At 46.4% G+C, this 18,560-nt stretch overlaps 1 pseudogene; it reads right to left on the minus strand.

The window, feature by feature from the left end:
* LOC149869003 (syndetin-like) overlaps positions 1 to 18,560 on the minus strand; it is a 39,826-nt pseudogene that overhangs the window by 14,045 nt on the left and 7,221 nt on the right.

Genomic DNA, 18,560 nt, shown 5'->3' on the forward strand with positions numbered 1-18,560 from the left:
GCACCCTGGGCAGTGGCAGCACACAGGGCATGGTGGCTGCTGTTTTTGCACCCTCCCCAACAAAGTGGGTTCCCAGGGCTGATGCACTGGTTGCCTACCTCCCCACCCCCACCCCACATCTGCTCTGCTCCCTCAAACACTTTTCCTACTAGGGACCCAAACTTTCTAGGCACTCTTCAAGAGAAGACACAGCCCTTGCCCAGTAGAATTTGCAAATTGCTGCAAAAAACAAGCTGAGTATCTAGCAAGCAGATGTGTTGTTATCTTCTGGTTTTAAGGTATTCTCATTGGAGGGTTCTGGGGAAGACAGGATAAAGTGAAAGTGTAATGATAAGGGAATCAAAGGGCAAAGGAAAGCAAAGCAAGGCATAAAATGATAACAACCTACTAAACACATTGAGGGTCCTTTGGAAGACCTGGACTTCTAAAGGGGTGAGAGACATAACAAAAGCATGCTTAAGTAGCGATTGTTCTCCAAAATCTCTCTTTTCTGTTTGTACAAAAGACTACCACTCTTTTGCTCAGGTGTAAACAACTACATTAGTGCCAGGGTGACAAAACAGGTAGAAATCAGGCTACATAGGCACAAACATACTCACTCAACTAAGTAAATGAACCACTGCTTTCTGCACCACACAAAGCTGTCACACACACTTCAATAATCAGTTCCAGCTAGAGAATCCTGCAGGTTTCAATGAAGATAAAGCCAAGTGATTTTCTGACAAGGCCTCTTTTTCAGGAAGATAAGCTGATTCTGCAACACTAGAACATTTCACAAATTTATTTTGTTTTCACCAAATTGTTAGTGTAAAAGAAAAAAATTATGTTGCTTTTAAAAGAAAACAAAATCCAAAACGTATTGGTGCTTCATTTCAAAATAGTTTGTTTCAAAGTTTCCTTCTGGCTTATTTTTCCCCCAATATTTAGATCTTATACCAAGCTTTTTGAAACAAAAATGTTTTGTTTCACATCCATTTGACCAGGTCCTCCTCCCCCCTACCCCCCGCCCCATGTGATTTGCCAAAAAACAAAACAACACAAAACAAAAATCAGAAAAGAGTCTATTTCAGGTGAATACCAAATCACATAGTTTGTATAGAGCTCTATTTTCAAATTTAGCTTAGGTTATATGGAAGTAAAATTCAAAGTATTATACAAATTACAGAAATAAATCACCAAATGATGATCCATTATTGCAGTACTGTACAATGTACACTAGATTCTAATCATGTGCAAGGCTTTCAGCTGGTATATCAATGCCACTTTTTACCCATCTCCCTGGATCCATTGTTTTTAAAGAGTATAGGTATCCTTAAAAAAGTCTTATATTATCCTCCTCTCTTCCTGCAAATCTGAAACGAAAGTAGAAGCAGAAAATGATGATATGTTGAAGGCCAATGAACACACACTAGAAATAACCTGCACTTTTTTACATTAAGAATAATTAACCCTTGGAACAGAGAAGATTTTATATTACATGTCTGTAAGTCAGGACCAAATATTTTTTTTACAAGACATTGGAGCTGGAACAGAATTTATTAGGCTGACACAAAAATTAATAGAGATGTTCTTTGGCATGCATTACATACCAAGTCCGATTAGATGAACACAACCATCTCATCTAGCCTTGAAACTTGCTACCTGAATAAAACTTGGTACCTACCTCTGTTAAATGTGACTTCTAATCCATATCCTGTATTTTTAGGTTGTAATTTACTTCATATAGGAATCTAATGTTCACTTTCTTCATAGTACAAAGCATGTGTTAATGGGGGTGTATCACAGCTTGATATTCTTGCCAAGGTAGCCCATTATGACCTGTATGCAGCTGCCACAGTTGGAAAATTTTAAAAAAGAAAACCCGTAGGGGGCAGTATTAACTAACTATTAAAATTATAGTGACATGGACCTAACAGAAAACTAAGGTATATTTTGTGTGCAAGTTTGTCTTGAGTACAGGGTAGACAAGCCAAGTATAAATTGCTAGGATAATAGCTATTTGTGAATAGTGTGTGTTCATATTACAAAACTGTGATACAGGCCAAAAATATTGCATATGTACAGATATTTAGTAGGAGACGGCATGTAAATGTTAGGCATTATATAGATTTGCATTTTATCCCATCCTGAATGGGATATCATAGGGAAATAACATATAAGGTGATAGACTGTTATACAGATTTAGAAAACCCTTGATATAAAAAGAGTGAAAGGAAAACATTTTTTATCTAGGTTTTTTTTTGTTCCTCTTTGGGACATTTGAGGGGAGGAAAAGCAGGCAATCCTATTTAATATGACGCTTATGTATTCTTTACAACTGTCTCTACTAGATGTGAAAATCCACCTGTTGGGAGGGAAGACCTGAACAAGGTCTTTTCTAATCCTCACTGGAGCAGAACAAAAATAGAACAGAGGGGTTGCCATACTTTGTATGTGCTGGACAGGTAGCAGGGGAAATGAATGCAAGAGAGGCCTCTCTTCTTTCTACTCCTAGTGCACCTCCTCCAGAGGCTCCCTAATTCAAATTGGTCAGCCAGAAGATGGCATCTATTTAATCCCTGTTCCCCCCATTAATTTAAAACTATTAACAGATCTTTGAAACCTCTTCTCCTCTAGCTGTGTTAGGATTGGTGCCAGGCCAAGAGCCAAGATGGCACAAGGTGAAGCGAGAAGACCCCTGCTTCCCACTCCACAAGTCAAGGCTGCACTGCAGCAGCCATGTCTCTGTCCCTCCACAGAAGTCATAATTTTGCCCTGAAACACAGCCATACTTCTGGTGGGAGAAGCAGGAGCTATCATCAGTGGGTGGTTGAGACTAAATGCTCATTCTCCTCCCATTCTTCCTCATGAAGGAGGCAGATGTCCATAAACAGGGGTTCTTGTGACTGAGCTTAGGACTAAAGCCTTTCCCAATCAATCCTGAAAAACAAATACCTTGCTTGTGCCAGGAGGGCCTGTCACACGGTGCACCTCCAGGGGTGGTTATGCTATACCTGTCTGCCCACATTAATTTGGCACGTTTCTCCCTTCTGCTATACCTTGATGTTAGAATGAATTTGCTGTTTATGAGGCTGCCTTTGGGTACCTGGGGTCCAGTTGTGGGTGCCTTATTTTCCCCCTACTCATCCCCAGGCTACTAGTCTGACTAGCCTGCATGGGGAATCAATCCCTCTTTATCTCACCTTCTTTCTGTATTTGGCCGGGGCTTCAGCCCTCACTGGGCTCCAGCCCACCTGGCCTTGTTCTAGGCCCCTGGCCCACATAGACCAGGTGACGCTTCTGACTAAGGCACGGGAGGGGGCTAAAGGCCATCTCCCTCCAAGAAACCACAAAAAAGGAAAGAGTAGAGAGAAGAAGAAACAAGGGGGTGGGGGCTGAAAATCACAGGATGATTAACACCCTGCTCCATGACCTCCATACCTCCCCTCACAGCCACACTGGGCCACCAGGCATTACTAACAAATAAGCAAAGTAAGAAAAAAAAAGAAAAACAGACCCCTATCAGGTTCATATAATTCCTCAGCCCTCAAAGTGCACTCACTCTCCTGGGCCCCCTCTGGGCCAACATACACAGTCCACAGGGTGCACTCACTCCACAGGACTGAACAGTGCTCAGTCTTTGGGGTGCACTCAGTCCCCCGTGACCCCTCCTGTGCTAACATAAACAGTTCTCAGCCCTCTGCATGCACTCAGCCCCCAAACCCCTCACAAGTTGACTTAAAATATCCTCAGTGCCTCCTATGTATTTAGCACTCTCGCCCTCTCCCCCCAAGGGACTTCTTGTCTGGGTCTTCAGCCCCTCCTTCTGAGCTTTGATTCATCCTCATCTCCCTGAAGAGCTCCATCCTTCTCTGCTGCCAGGGACAGTCTCCCTCCTTTGCCCTGGAGTACAATTTATAACCCAGGCAACACCTTGCACTTGGTAAGCTGACCAGTTTCTTGCTCACCTAGTCCAGATGCTGCCAATCTCCCTTTCCCATCTTGCTGCTATGTTCTGCAACTGGCTAGGCTCTACAGGGGGGGTAGCCCATGGTCAGTAATTTCTAGGGCTGTGCGAGTCTTCGGATGCCTCTTTGGATCCAGACCTGCTTCAGATGCTTCAGCATCTGAAGCGGCACTTCTGGGTTGAAGCAGGATACCAGCAATAGTCTGGAGCGGGTTGGGAACATCTGAATTGCTTTGAACCCACTTCGGATGCTTTGGAGCCCCTTCAGCCATTTTGAGGCAATTAGAAGAGGGAGGGGGAGTGGGGGAAGGACAGAGAGTGGGAATGGGCGAGGGAGGGGGAGCAGGGAGGTGGGAAAGACTGATGCCTTTAGGTAGCCAGGGAGAAGGCTACCTTTCCAATGGCAGTGTCTGCACCCCCACCTCAAACGCAGACACATTGTATTCCCAAGTAGCCATGACACCAGTGCTGCCAGGGGAGGCAAGGCGGTGGGAGCAGTGTCTGCACCTAACGTCCCTGCACCTGCACCACCTCTGCTCAGTCCAGAAGTGTGCACTAGCAGTGGAATCACTGCCTCTTCCACCCGAATTTCAGCTCTCAGCATGAGCCTCCCACTGCCAGAAGAGGAGCTGGAACCAGAGATGCTGAGCACGCTGGCTCAGGCAATTCTGGGGACTCAGGGGGAAACAGAGTTAGTGCTCCACACCCCTCACTTTTCACCTAGATCCAGGTCTCCTCTGGAAAGCAGCACCTCAGAGGAGGCTGAGGTTTTGGAGGCAAGTGGCTCAGCTGAGGCAGCTCCTCCTGCTGTTCAGCCTCAGCCTGCTGAGAAGGGGGAAAAGGCAGGATCGTCACCCTCAACCCAGAAGTGGGAGAGTAGTGTAATCTGGGATCATTTTGAGGTGCCAGCACTGCCGAAGGCACATGAGCCGTGGCAAGGACATGGGAAAGGTGGACAGAAAGGGGAGCGCGTTCCCAAGGTGTGCAAGATCACCCAGACCATTGGGAAGATTTCAGAGACATTAGGGCTGGAAGGGACCTCTGAAGATCATCGAGTCCAGCCCTCTGCCTGAAGGGCAGGAAGTCAGCTGGGGTCATAGGATCCCAGCAAGATAAGCATCCAATTTGCTCTTGAAGGTGTTCAATGCAGGTGCTTGAACCACCTCCAATGGCAGGCTGAATGAGAGATGCTTGCTCTGGATAGCCAGCCCTTCTCCCTAGTTGAGCGACCAGGGTTCAGGCAGTCAGTAGCACTTCTGGCCACATTTTACAAAGTGCCCATACGCACCACCTTTAGCAGGGCAGTGGTGCCCTCCCTGTATCAGGCATGCAGGGAGTACTTGAGGGAGGAGCTGCATAAGGCAGGGCCACAGGTAGCCTTGCACTTCACCTCTGACATCTGGAGCAGCCAGGGTGACGATCACACCTACCTCTCCCTCACGGGGCAGTGGTGCAATCAGTCAGGCTGTCGGTGGGCTCTACTGCAAGCCAAGGTGCTGGATGAGTCCCAACGGCAAGGGAGATCATGGGGGGCCATGAACCGCATGGTGCAGGGGTGGCTCGTTGGGCAGGCCAAGCTCACCCGCAGGTTAATAGTCACCGACAACAAAGCCAATATGGTGAAGGCTATCCATAATGCCAACTTTGCTGGCATCTGCTGTGTGGCACACAGGCTGCACCTAATAGTGAGGGATGCCTTGGAGGGGAACAGGGCTGCTGGTGACAGCGCCACCACCAGTACTGCTACAAGCCAGCTGATTTCAAAATTCAGGAAGGTGCTGGGCTACTTCCACCACAGCATCAAGGGGGGGCAAGATGCTGTGGGAGAAACAGGCAGAGCTCAGCATCCCACAGCACAGAATCATACAGGATGTGGAGACTCGGTGGAACTCCACATACTTGATGCTTGAGAGGCTGCTGGAGTAGCAGAAGGCCATCCATGAGATAGCCTTGCTTGGGGAGATAGGGATCAGTACCCCCCTGAACAGAGCTGAGTGGGGTGCAATCTCCCAGATGTTGGTGGTGCTCAAGCCCTTCCTCGAGGCCACTGAGACCCTTAGCGCTGGCGATGCTGTCCTCAGCCAGGTGATCCCCCTAGTTAGGGAACTGGAGAACAATATGGAGAAGTTCCAGGGGATCAATGTTCCTGGCTGGGGCAGGCCACTGTCACCAGATGTGCAGGCACTGGTGAGGTGGCCGAAGGAGGGCATCAGGAGACGGCTGAAACCCTTGCGGTCCAGTACGGTCTACATGATGGTGGGCATGTGTGACCCAAGGGTGAAGGGAAGCATGTGCCCCAAAACCCTTGATCACTGGACGCAGGTGCTGGTGATGAAAGTCTGGGAGACCAATGTGCAGAGGTGAGGGGATGTGGAAGAGGGGGATCCACTTTTCCGTGCCAGTACTCCCAGTACCAGCACCGGCACCAGCACCAGCCAATCTCCTCCACGCCATCCACTGCCAATGTGGGCCATGAGAATGGCTTCAATGCTGGGGTCCAAACACACCAGACCCCAGCCTCGGGCAGGTAGCGCCGAGGCTTCAGTGGCTACCTATCTCGCTCAGGATGTAGAGCCACTGTGACCCCTTGGCCTACTGGGCAAGCCGCAGCCAGATGTGGCAGGATCTGGCCATGGTTGCCTGGTATACCTGTCCTGTCCACCGAGTAGTGTTCCAAGTGAGAGGGTGTTCAGCATGGTTGCGGATGTTGTGACACCCCACTGCACCTGCTTGGATCCTATGTTGGTGAAGCAGCTGGTGTTCCTAAAGGTGAACCTCCTGCTGCTGGGGTTCCCCAATCTCCACCTGCAGAATGGCTAAGTGCCACCCTTCTCACTCTGTCTGCACCAATTTCCTTTTCAGAGGTTTTGAAAAGCCAAGAAATGTCCAGCTCTCAGCTGGAGGGGGCACTAACTGCATCACCAGCCAGCAGGGGAAGAACATGTCCCTGGTGAGCTCATTCCTCTGCCAGAACAAACTTGGAGGTATGGGATTGGCGCTATGGGGAAGGAGGAAGTCCCAGGTCCTGGGCATGACCACTGAAACTTCACCCTGCCAGGGTAGGGAGGCCTGGTGGGACTGCTGGTGGTGTGGCAGCCCCATAAATGCCAGAACCAACAATCCCCTGGTGAAAGGCGGGGAGGAGGCACCATAACTTCCAGCTAACACACGCACGCACAAAGTCCTGGCTAGAGAACGCCCAGACCTGTTATGTCTTTGACAGGCCTGACACTTGCTGCTTGCAGTGCAGTTGTGAGGCTCCTGGTGAGCTCAGCTTACCTGCCCAGGATGCCAGCTTTAGGGTTGAAAACCTCTTTGTCAGGCTGAGGAAGTACCTGCAGTTGGTCCTGGATGGAAGGAACAGTAAAGAAGCTAGAGGCTGTCCTGGCCTGCAATATAGGTAAGAAAGCCAGTCAGTGAAAATGGAAATGGAGGAATTGGGGGGGGGGGGGGGGGGACAGGTTGGGTGGGGGGGAAAGGGAATGTAGCAGCTCAGGTGAAAGTGCAGAGGTGCCTGGTGTGCCAGATGTCCAGCAGGTTGCAGTGTGCCAGAATTCCACTGTCTATATTGAGTCCATGACTTTCTGTACCTACTACCTAGGAGGCTGATGAAGTGCAGTTCATAAGCCCAGCTCTGAAAAGTGGTTTGCATTGTAATTTGTTCCTTCTCAGGATCAGGCCTGAGAGACTGGAGGCAGAGTGTTTTTTTGGTGAGAAATGTGCCCCCACAGGTAGTTGGGTTTTGTTGTCTTTGATAGATCCTGGTGTTCAATTTGTGGGGATACTGGAAGTATTTGGCAGGTTTTGTGTTTTGAGCTGTAGAAAGTTAGCTTTAGTTCTGGTAATGAGGTTAGGTGCTTGTTTGAATGTACAGACCACTTTTCAGAGCTGGGCCTATGAACTGCAGCCTCCTAGGTAGTAGGTACAGTAACGCATGGACTCAATATACACAGTGGAGTTCTGGCACACTGTGACCGGCCGAACATCTGACATCCCAGGCACCTCTGCACTTTTACCTGTGCTGCTACATCCCCCTTTCCTCCCTATCCCCTACCCCAGCCTATCCCTCACCCCCTGACACCTCTATTTCCATTTTCACTGACTGGCTTTCTTGCCTGCATTGCATGCCAGGCCAGCCTCTGGCTTCTTTACTATTCCTTCCATCCAGGACCAACTGCAGGTACTTCCTCAGCCTGACGAAGTGGGCTTTCAACACTAAAGCTTCCAAAGATAATTTTTTTGAAAGTATTCCTTTTTTTTTCATAATACATAAAAAACACAAGATAAGCCATCACACACCATGAATAACATCATATGTCCAACACAACGCAACATCTATACTTCTTGCTGTTAGTTCCTTTATAAAACGATAGGCTCTGTGACCGGTCCGTTTGGGTACCTTTGATGCTGCTGCTGATGCTACTGGTGTTGAGCCAGCTAAGTTATTGTACCTGTTGTCATGTAAAGCAGAGGACTAGGCATGAGGCTGTAGGGGAGGAGGAGGCCTCAGTGGGGCACACTGCCATGTTGTGCAGAGGCCCCAGCACCAGGAAGGGTGTACCTTAACACACACACACACAGTGTCACCTACCCACATCACGAGTTTTGCCTGTCAGCAGCTTGGGGTGCAGGGCCCCAAATGACAGACTCCCTCAGCGAGACACACACAGCTGGCAGGCAAGCTTCGCAGCCTGGCAGGGCCCAGCACTCACTCAGGCCTGCTCTAGGACATACACAGCAGACATTGTGGCCTGAATAAGAGCCACCACCCCTGCAGGTTTCAGTCCGCTGCACCTTAACACACACGGTCATTTGTGTCAAGAGTTTTGCCTGTTAGCAGCTTGGGGTGCAGTTCCCCCACAACCCCTGCGCCGAACTTCTTGAAACTTGGCAAACTTTGTGGCCTCAGCAAGAGCTGCCAATTCTGCAGTTTTCAGCTCCCTGTGGTGTAACACACAGCTGTGACGTGAGTTTAGCTTTCAAGAATTTGGGGTACAGTTCTCCCCAAAACCCTGCACTGATCTTCTTGAAACTTGGCAGCCTTTATGCTCTTAGCAGAGGCTACTATCTCTGCATGTTTCATCCAAATCATACAAAAACCAGCAAAGTTATAGATCTTCCATTGATTCCCTATTATACCCTATGGCCGCATCTCCAAGGCGGCTCCAAAGCTTCAAAGCCCCTTCAGCCGGATCAAGGCAGAAACCTGATCCAGAGCTCCAAATCAGATCATGGCCATCCAAAGCAGCTGGATCTGAAGCTGGAACAGATTGCTGCCAACTCACACAGCCTTAGTAATTTCTCCTCAGGAGGTCTCTGCTTTCACCTGCAGCAGATAGCCTGTCCCTTAGTGTTCAGCTGGGGGTACCTCCTTGCAACTTGTACCTCTGCCACTTTGGCTGCTCTATCCAGACCTTTTTCTGCTGCAGGTAATTCTCTCCCTGTTTGGGCTACAAACTTTCTGGCTCTCTCTTCTCTGTAACAAAGTTGAGGTTCCCTGTTACAGGTCTTCACATAGTAATTTCCAGGGTTGGACAGATGGCTGGGGGGGCTAGTATGCACCAACAGCAAGAGATGAGTGGGAAAATAATACTGCCCAATCAGTTATGACACCAAGAGCATGCTTCAGTGGGGGCTGGGCAACAGAGAAATGATGCAGGGCCACTGAAGTATGATAGAGCCTTGAAGGCTTCAGACCAGTCGTCCTGGTGTTTTAAAAGTGATGACACCAGGGCTAGAGACAGAAATTACACAAACTAGTATAAGTGATTGGCAACCAGTTCAAATCTATGACACAACCAAATTTCAGTGCATATAAACCACTTCGAAACGGTCCAAATCAGTCTAAGATAAACTTGGATGGATGTAGTATCAGACTTAACTGATTAAATTTAGGTTAAATCAATTTACTGAATTTCTGTCCCATATCCCTCCAGATTCCAGTGAACTCACAGTCCCTCCACAACCCAGGATGCTTTGCCCGTGCCCCACAAGCTCAGTCACAAGGTGGGCAAGCTAGCCTTGACACAAGCTGTCTGCTCCAGACAAGTAGGGAGCTGTGCTCTAGCACCCTCCAAATTCTGGCCTGAGCCACTGCAGCACACAGCTGCATTTCTAGAATCAAAAGTGAATGCCTGCTCACTTGCTTATTAGTTCAATTAAGTCAGCTTAGACTCACTTGTGAAGATTTAATTGATTCAGCCTTGGGCTTTTTGACTATCTGTACTTAGCTCACGGGTAAGCAGTAACTGTTTTGTGCAACTGTGCTAGAGAGCTATTAGGTCTTGGAGCATCCCCTTCATTTCAAACAGACAAGTCAGTCAGCAAAGGAGATACTAGCAGATCTTATGCAAAGGATCCTTCTGAAGTTGGACTAATGAGTGGCATGGAGAAATGTGACTTTGAGTTTTTTGTTCCCAAGGGAAAAATAACAATATCTATCAATGGTCAATGTGGAGTTTGAGCAAGGTGATAGTGAAAAAGTTTGCTTAGGTCAGAACTTGCATGCAATTCATCTTTGGGTTGCCTCTAATGAAAAACAAGACTTATTGGTGATATCTTTTATTGGACAAATTGTATAGTTAGAATAAAGAGTAGATAAGCTTTTTGGCACAAAGCACCTTCTTCAGGCCCTGGGAAAAAGGAAGTGCAGATGAAAAGCATTCCCAACAAATTTGAAGATATCATTGGACCTCTCATTATGTTACACAGGCCTGGGACCACTCAGAAAATGAAGATGCCAGCCAAGATCAGAAAGAGCAGGTATAATCCAAGGACAAGCTGGGTCAAGAAGCCAGGAGACCAATCCAAAAGTAATATCTAAAAGCAAAAACCCTCTAAAATCAAACTGAACCCTGTGGCTGAGCACTTCCTGTTCTGGATCAAGGATTTATATAGGGGAAGTGGTAGGTCAGCTGACCCCGGCCAGCCACTCAAGTGCTGGAGAAACGGTAGAGAGTTAGGCACTGCAGAAAGCTTCAGCATCAGTTCAGGGAGTTAACTGTGGGGTGGCAGGCTAAGCTGAGTATCTATGTTAGCCAAGCTGATGCCTTCATGTTCAAGGCTCCAGTCTGCCATATTGCCAAAAGGCTGAGGAGTTTATATGACAAGAGCAGTTTCTCATGTGGAAGAACAGTGCTAACAGAAGTTCAGAACTCTGATTGAATTTTTCTCTAAGGCTAACTTAATATATGAGTCTCGTGGACTGTATTATAGGATTACCTTAATAAGATAGAAATGACTCATGTGGAATGAATATTTGCAGGTTTTAAGACCGCATATGCGAGCAAAGTTTCACTTGCAGCTGAAAAACCTGAAATCTATCAAAGCATTTAAAACAAAGCTGGGTAGACAGCTGGGGAAAAAAAGCCAGCTACTATTTGAGATTCCTGTGAACAGACCGATTAATTGTTCTCTCTGGAATGATGCCAAAATGCAATGAGCCACTTTGTGATGTGATTGGTTGCCAGGAGGACATTGCTCCAGAGTCTACACTGTTTCTAATAACATTTTGGGCACAACTCCAGGTGCTGGTTTTGGCTTATAAAGCAGAATCCAAACATACCAATTATGACCCTAAATACCTAAACGACTGCCTCCTCCCTTATTTTCCACTGCAGTCATGCAGGCTATCTTGAAAACTCCCTTTCTACAGAGAAAGAGGGATGATCATGTCTGAAAATAAAGGACATTTTAAGATGGACACAAACTTGCAGATGTGTAGCAAGTCCTTCCAGCACCAGCAGTGTGGCAAGGTGAGGGTTGGGTGAGTATCAACCACTGTAGAGGGAAGAGATGGTGGGGATGAGGGAAGAGAAGTCTTACCTGCCCTGGCTCTCCATGCAGTGAAGGCAGCTGCTACTGTTGCTGCTGTAGCAGCATCAGCTTAGGAAGCATTGGTTCCCTGGAAACTGCTCCTGGTGCCCTGTTCATTCCCCCCCACCCCCCCAATCCCCCCCAGATATGTTACTGATTACAGGATTATGCCTGCTGTGGCAAACTTCCCCCAAGGGAGTGACATTCTGCTCACCCCTCTTCACTCCCCAGATACACTGCTGGGTGCAGGACTGCATCTGCCTGGCTTCTATGTCATTCTGGCTATCCTGGCCTTTATGGCATTCGCAGTCAGCACCTGGAGCTGGTGCCCCACTCGTTCCTCAGTTACACTACTGAGTCAGTACAGGATCACAGCCAGAGCAAGTCAAGCCAGTATCTATATCTATGATCATGACAGAATCAGAAGCCACAGATCATGCCTGGTTAGGAGCTGAGAGGTAAGATCAAGTCAGAAGCTAGACATGGAGTAGAGGAAATAGGAGTGAGAGCAGGGACCAGAGTTAAAGCAAAGTGCTAGGATCAGAGCAGTCTAAAATATCACTGGATACCTTCAACTCAGCCGGCCCTGACAATCTGCACCCCAGGGTACTCAAGGAGCTGGCGAGCGTCATAGCCCAGCCCCTGGCACAGATCTTTGAAAACTCCTGGCGCTCTGGTGTAGTGCCCGAAGACTGGAAGAAGGCCAATGTGGTGCCGATCTTCAAGAAAGGGAGGAGAGTGGATCCGGCTAACTACAGGCCCATTAGCCTGACTTCTATCCTGGGGAAGATCTTAGAAAAGTTTATTAAGGAGGCCATCCTTGAGGGACTGGCCCAGGCTAACATCCTAAGGGATAGCCAGCACGGGTTTGTTGCAGGTAGGTCTTGTTTGACCAATCTCATTTCCTTCTATGACCAGGTGACCTATCACCTGGATGAGGGACAAGAGATTGATGTCATATATCTTGACTTCAAAAAAGCTTTTGATCTGGTATCCCATGATCACCTCTTGGCCAAACTGGCCAGTTGTGGCCTTGGCTCCACCACGATCCGCTGGCTGGGAAATTGGCTCCGTGGTCAGACCCAGAGGGTAGTAATTAATGGCAGTCACTCATCGTGGTGCCCTGTGACCAGTGGGGTCCCTCAAGGCTCTGTCCTGGGACCCATACTGTTCAACATCTTCATTAATGATGTGGACATTGGAGTCAGGAGTGGACTGGCCAAGTTCACCGATGACACCAAACTTTGGGGCAAAGCATCCACGCCAGAAGATAGGCGAGTGATCCAGGCTGACCTGGACAAGCTCAGCAAATGGGCAGACGAGAACCTGATGGTGTTTAACACCGAAAAATGCAAGGTTCTCCACCTTGGGAGGAAAAACCTGCAGCATCTTTATAGGCTCAGCAGTGCTACGTTGGATAGCACTACAGAAGAAAGAGACTTGGGGGTCATCATTGACCACAAGATGAACATGAGCCTGCAATGCGATGCTGCGGCTAGTAAAGCGACCAAAACGCTGGCTTGCATCCATAGATGCTTCTCGAGCAAATCCCGGGACGTCATTCTCCCCTTGTACTCGGCCTTGGTGAGGCCGCAGCTGGAGTACTGTGTCCAGTTTTGGGCTCCACAATTCAAAAAGGATGTGGAGAAGCTTGAGAGAGTCCAGAGGAGAGCCACGCACATGATCAGAGGTCAGGAAAACAGATCTTACAATGACAGGCTGAGAGACATGGGACTCTTTAGCCTGGAAAAGCGCAGGCTCAGGGGTGATCTGATGGCCACCTATAAGTTTATCAGGGGTGACCACCAGGATCTGGGGGAACGTTTGTTCACCAGAGCGCCCCAAGGGATGACTAGGTCGAACAGTCACAAACTCCTGCAAGACCGCTTCAGGCTGGACATAAGGAAGAATTTCTTTACTGTCCGAGCCCCCAAGGTCTGGAACAGTCTGCCAGCGGAGGTGGTTCAAGCACCTACATTGAACACCTTCAAGAGTAAATTGGATGCTTATCTTGCTGGGATCCTATGACCTCAGCTGACTTCCTGCCCTTTGGGCAGGGGGCTGGACTCGATGAGCTCTCGAGGTCCCTTCCAGTCTTGATGTCTATGAAATCTATGTAATCTATGAAACTAGGAGACTTATGCAGACAGCTCACCACTGTCTGCCCTTCTGTTTTTAGAGCAGTGTTCTTAGCACGGTCAGCTTTCCAGCAGCATGAGAGCCCGACAGAAGGATGACTCAGCCCCAGCTGGAGCACTGATTCATCACACTAAGGACTCAAAGAGCCATCTGGCCCCAGAAGAGAGAGAAGGACCATCACAAACACATTTGAACTGCCTCTTGTGTAACATTCTTTCCTGTGCAGCACATGTTTCTGGCTTAGATAATGACATTATGACTTCTCTGTTTCAGTTTCAGGATAATAGGTTCCAGAAGATTGTGCCATTTCCCAGCAGAGTTACATAGGTGATCCCTCACCAGTTTATGAAACAATGTGCCTTTTGCCTCAAAGACATCCTAATTTTACAAGGGTGGTCACTTGAGTTCACAGAATTACAGAGCTACAGAAAGCCAGTGGTATCTTTGGTCAATCCCCAAAAAGCAGTTAGTGAAATATGTAGTGACTCTGGTGCACCATGAATTAGCTTCATCCATATATCAGGGAACCTACCTGGTCTGTTCTTTTGATGAGAGCCGGTAGGATCTGCTGATCCATGCAGCGGATATTTACTTTAAAAAATCTCTTGGAGAGATAGTCCAGAAGTGATATACATAGGGAAGATGAAAGTTTTCCCATAACCATAGACATCCTTTTAGGATTACTGGATGCTTTACCTGGCATATTCAGTTGTGGGATGGAAGCACTTCTATTTAAAACAGCATTTGTCCTAGGCTTTTTTCCTTTATTTTGGGGGGTAAGGGGGGGGGTCCCTTCCAAGGTTAACAAATCTATGCTGTAAATGACTGGGAATAGTCATTAATGCATAATGAATGCATGGTCTCTCTAAAGAGTAATGTCTCTGAATTTGAGAGATTCAAAAGCAGGCAAACGGCAGCAGGGCCTGAGGTGCCAGTAAAAAAAAGTCTGTATCTAATAAAAGAAGTCAAAGTGTGGGATTCTGTTTGGGCAGCTAAACAGCAGTTTTCCAGTGGCATAAGTGGCATTTGCACACATTTTGCAATTCTATTACCCATGTAATATGGGCACATAAATATGTTACCTGCCCTGATAAAATACTAATGCATATAGGCATTAAACATTATAGACATTAGGGCTGGAAGGCACCTTGCAAGATTGTCAGGTCCAGCCCCAAGTACTGGTCTACATGCTCAGTAAGTGGCATATACATGCCCAGCATACATGCGTAAGTCACAAAATTGTAGCCAAACTAAAACCTGTGACTGGGTGAAAACCCCCTCCCATGTTTTAGTTCCAAGAGCTGAATAGTTAGGACACTTGCTCCAGAAAGTAGGAGACTTGGGTCCTAGGATCCCCTTCATCCAGAAGGTGATTTGAACCCCTATACCTCTTCCTTCCTCTGACAACACTCTTACCACCAGGTGACAGACTATATATTAGTTTGAGAGAAACTTGGAACTGATTGTGTCTTCCAGGCCAAACATAAAATTGTTTTAGCATAAATGCTTGTGAAGTGAGTTTGGCAGGGTTCTGCCAAGGTATGAGAGACTGTGAACTGTGAGGTTCCTATCGTTTTCTTCCTTGGAACCTGGCATTTCACTGGTCATGCACTCAGACACTGAAATAAACAACACTCTCCCCTCGTCTCCCCAATATGGGAATCAAATTTTGGTTTCAGTATAATAGGAACTGGATTGGGCAAAATGTAGAGATAGTAGGTGTGACCAAGCTAACCACTAGCACATCCACTGCCAAGTGTTGACTGCAGATAAGAACCAGAAGAACCAGTTTCTACAGATAAAATAAAGACAGGATTTTGCTTTTGGACTTTGCATCTAAAAAAATGAGTCCCAAAGTCTTCCTACCCCAGTACTCTCCTTTGGTACTGTTTTTTTCCTCAAAGAGGTAAGGCCAAGAACGCTGAAAAATACGAGCAGAGTTCTGGGGAAGTACACTGAAGAAGGTCTACTCTCTTTTATGGATTATGTGATAGCACTTCTACAGTCCCAATTTTCACATGCACACAAATCATTGACAGTTAACCTGAACTAGCAGTCCATTGTGCTAACATGGCTCAGGCTCACCAAGTGCTCTAGCTAGTAGGACACAAGGGTATGCTCTGACTGGCATTCACTAAGTGGTGTCCATTCCCTTGGAAATACTTCCCCAAGTCCCTTTTATGTGTTTCAATAACTGTTTTGTGAACAGTTCCTGCTGTGAAGTTATATATTGAGTTCACTGAATCTTAAGCACCCAGTGGAGGGCAACAAAAGGGGGCTAGGGCACATGAGTTATGAGGAGAGGCTGAGGGAATTGGACTTATGTAGTCTGCAGAAGAGAAGACTGGGCAGGGGGTGGGGTTAATAGCAGTCTTCAACTACCTTAAGGGTAGTTCCAAAGAGGATGGAGCTGGACTGTTCTCAGTGGTGGCAGATGACAGAATAAGGAGCAATGGGCTCAAGTTGCAGTGAGGAAGTTTAGGTTAGATATAAGAAAAAACCTTTTCACCAGAAAGGTAGTAAAACACTGGAATAGGTTATCCAGACAGGTTGTGGGATCTCCATTCTTGGTGGTTTTTAAGATCCAGCTAGACAAAGCCTAGCTGTAATGATTTAGTTGGGCATGGTCCTGCTTTGAGCAGGAGGTTGGACTAGATGACTTCCTAAGATCCCTTCCTATCCTAATTTTCGATGATTGTATGATTCTATGATATGTATACATCTTCTCTCCAGCTTTTAGAGCCCTTGTAGAGGTATAGGTCTCAGAAATGTATGGGCCTGGCAATCCAAAAGTCCCATGACACTGTAATATTGCTATTCCTAACCTTTCTTTGGCAGTATTCCAAATATTCCAATATCTTCTGTTCGAGGTAAAATCATTCCTGTCTAAAGAAACCCACACAAATATTCATCCAACCTACTTTTAAAAACTTAAAATCAGTAAAAAACAGAGCTCTTCAACTTCTCCAGGTAATCTGATGCTATTAAACTAGGCTTTATTAAAGAACATTATATAAGTAAAATAGAGTGTGGATAGACTTATTTTAACAAGCTTAAATGGGGAAACAAATGAGGGTACTGCTCCAGAAAAATCTACCTTGTCATGAAGCTTGTAATGGAATCTTTAACATATCCATAGCTGCTGCAGCACAGCTAGGCATGATTATGAAGTATAAATCAGAAGACCACAGAGAAGGCAAAAAAAAAATAGCCTGATGACAACAAATAGCCATCTGGCACATCTGCTGTGCATTTTGTTCAGCTTCAAAACTTACTCTGTAAGATAAAAGACCCAAGTCCCTATTTCGTTTCCTTTCTAATACTACTGATGCTTAACTGTCAATTAAAAGTGGAGTATCAGTGTTTGAGTACAATCAGTCACCCAGTCCTTTGCCGAGGTTGTATTAGCAATTCACAAATATTTGATATGATAAACAGATGCTATTCCATGAAAAATATTTGAAACTCCATGTCCGCCTTTGTGACCAATTAAAATTGTTTGTTCTTTTGGCACTTGTATAGATAACACATTTGATGATTAGATAAAACAATTTTCAGAAAAAAACAGATACACATCCACGCCTTGAAAATGGATTGATCAAACAATTCATAAATGGGACATTTCTGAATAGTTTTTACCTAACTCAGATTTTATAGCATGATTTTTCAGTCCTGCTGCATGTTTCTGTTCCACTTGAATGAGATCTGCCTCTCAGAAAGCTCTTAGTGTACTTTCCAAGCCATTACCGTCCATTAGATGCAGAGAGAGGCATGAGCCTTATCTCTGCTTTCTTGCTTGGTAACAAGCCAAAATAGTTGCAACCTAATCACAAGGATTAAGGCAAAATACTGTATTAGGATAGTGTGCAGTCTTGCATTAGCCACGGCTGATGTTTAATGCAGGAAGCTTAAATGCAAATAAAGGATTAAAAACATAGACAGGTGCCTTTACCTGTTGTCCTCCCTTCTCTCTTTTCCTAAAACTATTTCTTCCTCTCCTTCTACATACTTTTTTTGATGAGTCAATTTGTGACTATTGCAGAGAGAGTACTGCAAAACTTGAATTACAGATCTCTCTCTTTCTTAATTAATGATATATACCTACACCTAAGCACCTAATGATCTCTGATGTGTCTTAATATAATAACATTTGGATGAAGTACTAATCCCACCCCTCCTACAAACACATTTTAAAAGATGACAAACAAAAAGACTTATCCAAGACCACATAGAAAGTTTGTTGGCAGAATAGGAAACAGAGCTGCCCAAATACTGCTCAGTGCCCCGGCCAACTCTATTGCTACCTTTCTCTCCTGATAGATAAACGTGAGTCTCGTAGATCACTGGTTGTCAACCTTTTTAGTACCAGGACCTATCTGTAAACATCATTGACCAGTCCTGATCCAGTGCCCCTCACTCCCAACCCTCTGCTCCCTGCCCCTAGCCCCTCAGTGTGTGGGGCAGAGAGTGGATGTGTGGGGATGGGACAGGGGGGTTGTGTGGGGGGCATGAAGTATCCCAAGCAGCCACTCACAGGCTGGAACTCTGCCATCCTACAAGGGAAAAGCTACAGTTTCCCACATTTTTCTCTATTAAAGGAGTATCCATTTTTTAAATTCATTGATCCATTTTTAAAGTTTGACCCTTTCATATATTCCTG

Source organism: Crocodylus siamensis, chromosome 3 (assembly GCF_052110815.1).
Source record: "Crocodylus siamensis isolate JL-2025a chromosome 3, ASM5211081v1, whole genome shotgun sequence".
In the NCBI taxonomy this organism is placed as follows: Eukaryota; Metazoa; Chordata; order Crocodylia; family Crocodylidae; genus Crocodylus; species Crocodylus siamensis.